Source organism: Hypanus sabinus, chromosome 6 (genome assembly GCF_030144855.1).
Source record: "Hypanus sabinus isolate sHypSab1 chromosome 6, sHypSab1.hap1, whole genome shotgun sequence".
Classification (NCBI taxonomy): Eukaryota; Metazoa; Chordata; class Chondrichthyes; order Myliobatiformes; family Dasyatidae; genus Hypanus; species Hypanus sabinus.
This window is the reverse complement of record NC_082711.1, coordinates 30,094,537-30,099,441: the sequence shown is the minus strand read 5'-3', so window position 1 is coordinate 30,099,441 and position 4,905 is coordinate 30,094,537. Positions and strand designations below refer to the sequence as shown.

Sequence of the window (4,905 nt, the reverse complement as noted above, 5' to 3'; positions counted from 1 at the left end):
TACAATACCCTATAATGGGAAGATTGAATGCAACTATACTCCTCCTTTAATACAAAGAACAGTATTATTTTGTGTACTTTAAGTGTGGTCTGTTCACACACTTTTCTGTCACAGCAGGATTCCCTACATTGTCCACCATCCCTTTTGCATTAACAGTGATCAAAAAGTTAGAGGTCACACATGGAAATGACTGCTACTTGTCTAATCAAGTTCACAAGCCTTCCCCTTCCCAAGGTACTCTGGAAAAGCAACAGATGGACGAGCATAGCAGGGGATTGTTAAAGCCTCATAGATTGGCACTGTTCATTGCCATGGAGATAATTGAGTGAGTGGGATCGGAGAATATCAGGAAGCAAATCTAACCGTCTTAATCAAACTGTTGAACGCATCATCACTGATGAAGCAACAGAAGGACTGATTAATTGAAAATAATTACTTCAGTGAGGACTTCTTCACTTATTTTGAACTTTGGAGTTGCTCTTCTCTCAGTTTTAAATGCAATGTGATCAGCAAGTACCCTCTCTCAAGTCAACAGTCACAAAGACACATGGCAAGAAATCCAGACTGTTAGTCCACAGGGTCCGCATCAACTATTAATAACTCACTTTGGCAACGTATATAGGATACTAAAATTGGAATGATACAGAGAAGATTAGCATGGCCCCTGTACAAGGGTGACATGCAAATTTGTGAAGCACTCCATGTTTCTGGAGCAGCATCATAGTGTAGTGGTTAGTGCAAGACTATTGGAGTGCCAGCTGCAAGATTGGAATTCAGTTCCTGCCACTGTGAGGAGCTTGTCTGCTCTCACTGTGACCTTCACTCAGGTGTTCTGGTTTCCTGCCATATTCCAAAAAGACATGCGGGCTGTGGTTAATGAGTTGTGGGCATGCCATGTTGGTGCTGGAAGCATGATGGAACTTGCAGTCTGCCTGGCACAGTACCTACTGAGTTGATTTGATGCCAATGATGCATTTCACTGTATGTTTCAATGTACATTGACAAATTGAGAGATATGACACGTGGAGAGACTATCGAGTGAGGCACTGGTTAAACAGAGAAGATGCATAGCAGGTATAGGTAGGAAGGAACAAAAGAGGTAGTTGAGTATAAGAAACACAAGATAACACTTGAGGAGAAAATTAGGAGGGTGAATTGCTGATGTAGAATGCAGCAAGTCTGGTTCATTGGTGAGACCGATGGTGGGGGACCTGCGTGGCCTTGGTTGTTGTACGTTCCAGGTCCTCATGCTGTGGGGTGATCTGTTACAGCTGGCGGGAGGTGGGGGTAGACTCCGGAGTTGGTGGCTGGCCCCTCCCGTCAGTGCTGTCCTCCAGTGTTCACTCGGTGGCGGACGAGCCGGATTGGGTTTGTCTGCTGCTGCACTAGCGCATGATGGACAACTGCTGTGTGCTTGTCCTTGCAGAAACATGGCCCCAGGTCAACATCCCATGTATCGTCAAGACATGCATTGTACACAGTCTGAAGATTCTACTGAGGCTGCCCACAGGTGTCATAAGCACATCCATCCCTATACTTTTTACCAACATGTATCATCTACCATCCAGACCACGGCATCTTCTTGCCATTACATCAAGCAGGAGGTACAAAAAGCCTGAGATCCACGCCATCATGTTCAGGAACAGTTACTTCCTGTTAACCAATCGGGTCTGAAACTAACCCACACAAATGTACTCACTACAATTTAGGAATGCTTTGCACTGAAAAAGACTTCTTTTTCCTTCTAATTGTTCTTTCTTGCAAAAGCTGAGAATAATTTGTATTTAATTTATAGGTTTCTTGTAAATGCTCCTTAAATGATGCTATGTGGATCTGATCAAATCAAGTCACTTTTATTGTCATTTCGACCATAACTGCAGGTACAGTGCATAGTAAAAATGAGAATGTTTTTCAGGACCATGGTGTTACATGATACAGTACAACCACTAGACTGAACTACGTTTAAAAGAAACAACAACAACACAGAGAAAGCTACACTAGACTACAGTCCTACCCAGGACTGCATAAATTGCACGAAAACAGTGCAGGCATTACAATAAATAATAAACAGGACAACAGGGCAAGGTGTCAGTCCAAGCTTCGGGTATTGAGGAGTCTGATAGCTTGGGGGAAGAAACTGTTACATAGTCTGGTCTGAGAGCCCGAATCCTTTGGAGACTTTTCCCAGATGGCAGGAGGGAGAAGAGATTGTATGAGGGATGCATGGGGCTGGTGTTGAGGGACAAGAGCAAGGAAATCCTTTTGCATTTGTACAGGGCCCTGGTGAGACCACACCTGGAGTATTGTGTGCAGTTTTGGTCTCCAGGGTTAAGGAAGGGCATCCTGGTTATAGAGGAAGTGTAGCATAGATCCACAAGGTTAATTCCTGGGATGTCTGGACTGTCTTATGCAGAGAGGTTAGAGAGACTGGGCTTGTACATGCTGGAATTAAGGAGATTGAGAGTGGATCTGATTGCAACATATAAAATTATTAAGGGATTGGACAAGATAGAGGCAGGAAATATGTTCCAGATGCTGGGAGAGTCCAGTACCAGAGGGCATGGTTTGAGAATAAGGGGTAGGTCATTTAGGACAGAGTTAAGGAAAAACTTCTTCTCCCAGAGAGTTGTGGGGGTGTGGAATGCACTGCCTCGGAAGGCAGTGGAGGCCAATTCTCTGGATGCTTTCAAGAAGGAGCTAGATAGGTTTCTTATGGATAGGGGAAGCAAGGGATATGGGAACAAGGCAGGAACCGGGTATTGATAGTAGATGATCAGCCATGATCTCAGAATGGCGGTGCAGCCTCAAAGGGCCGAATGGTCTACTTCTGCACCTATCGTCTATTGACCTGGTGAGATTCTCCGTCATGTGAACACCAAGAAATTTGGTGCTCTTTACGATCTCTACTGAGGATGTTACTAAAGATAAGTTCTCCATTGTATATGTGCATTTATGTCCACGTTTGTTTGCACATACAATGTATGCAATACTTGCACACATGACAATAAACTTGACTTCTTTCTTCCTGGTCCCTCAACACCAGCTCCATAGCAAAGAAAGCCCAGCAGCATCTCTACTTTCTGTGAAGGTTGAGGGAAGCCCATCTCCCACCCCCCATCCTCATCACATTCGACAGGGGTTATATTGAGAGCATCCTGAGCAGCTGCATCACTGCCTGGTTTGGAAACTGCACCATCTCAGATCACAAGACCCTGCAGCGGATAGTGAGGTCAGCTGAGAAGATCATCGGGGTCTCTCTTCCCGCCATTACGGACATTTACACTACACGCTGCATCTGCAAAGCAAACAGCATTATGAAGGACCCCACGCACCCTCATACAAACTCTTCTCCCTCCTGCCACCTGGGAAAAGGCACCGAAGCATTCGGGCTCTCACGACCAGACTATGTAACAGTTTCTTCCCCCAAGCTATCAGACTCCTCAATACCCGAAGCCTGGACTGACACCTTGCCCTACTGTCCTGTTTATTATTTATTGTAATGTCTGCACTGTTTTGTGCACTTTATACAGTCATGGGTAGGTCTGTAGTCTAGTGTAGTTTTTTACGTAGCTCAGTCTAGTTTTTGTACTGTGTCATGTAACACCATGGTCTTGAAAAACGTTGCCTCATTTTACTGTGTACTGTACCAGCAGCTTTGGTCGAAATGACAATAAAAAGTGACTTGACTTGACTTGCTACGCTGGTGGGGGAAGCGTGGTGACACTTGATGGCTGCCCAGCGCAATCCTCGCTCATTTGATCTGACCCAAGTGACACATTTCACTGTATGTTTCAATGTACATATGAGAAATAAAGCTAAACTTTAAAAAATAAACTTTTATAGAATATTCTGTGACAAGTTACTGAAAACTTGAAATATTTGCCTTCAAATTTCAAGCCCTTCATAGTAATGTTCCCTTTATACCATTGCAATCATATTTAAAACTAGAGTGATAAATTAAATGTGCCTGCTATAGAATAAGCAGTTTATATCTTTTGAGACACCAGAGTCGAAGATGAAGGAAAATATTCTAAACAATTTACTTAACTGGGAAAGGTCGGTATCAAAGCAAAATTCCCACAGCCCTTCATCGCACATTATCGCTACTGGGACAATATTGCACAACCTGTCACAGGCAAATGTATCTAATTATTTGAATCATTATGGAAGGAATGTAACATTTGCAGAAGATAGACAGTTTCTGCTGTTTATATTTATGTAAAATATAATAACCTGTTACGTCTGTGGTATCTGTGCTTTATTTAGTGTTGAACTTCCAGAGCAAATAATGGAGTTAGAAATATCACCAGAACAGTCTTTTTTGAAGGCAATAACATACAGTGTCTGGAAGATAAGATAGAAAAACTCATACCATGTGGCTTTCAAGGGTTTAAATGGATTCATGTATGTAGACTGGAGTCATAGAGTTATACAGTATGGAAAAAGGAACCCTGGCTCAACTGGTCTATGCCAACCAAGATGACCCATCTAAAGTAGACCCACCTGCCAGCATTTGACCTACAAGTACTTAAATCTTTATAATCTATGTACCTGCCAAACTGTCTTTAAATGGTTGTTCTTGTCCCTGTCTCTGGTAGTTCAGTCCACATTCATACCACCTTTAGTCCCTCTCAAGTTCCGAATGAATCTTTCCCTATCATATTAAACCTGCACCCTCTAGTTCTTGATTCTCTAATGCTGGGGAAAAGGGGGTCTTCTGGCTTGATATCTGACTGTGTCCATGTCACTGGCCTTTGAACGTGGAACAGGGGCTTAGGATCTGGTCTGTCTGCTAATTCCCCTAAATCCCTGTCCCTAAAAGTGCCAGATTGCACCTGAATCCAAGGGGGGCCAATATTCTTGTGGGCAGGTTTGTCAGAGCTGTTGGGGATGGTTTAAACCAAT

The 4,905-nt window shown here is 43.3% G+C and overlaps 1 non-coding gene across 1 annotated transcript; it reads left to right on the top strand.

Moving 5' to 3' along the window:
• Window positions 1-605: 605 nt before the first annotated feature.
• On the top strand, window positions 606-709 carry LOC132396219 (U6 spliceosomal RNA). Its single transcript, XR_009512911.1, has one exon. It is a non-coding gene; the product is annotated as a U6 spliceosomal RNA (small nuclear RNA).
• The last annotated feature ends 4,196 nt before the right edge of the window (window positions 710-4,905 follow it).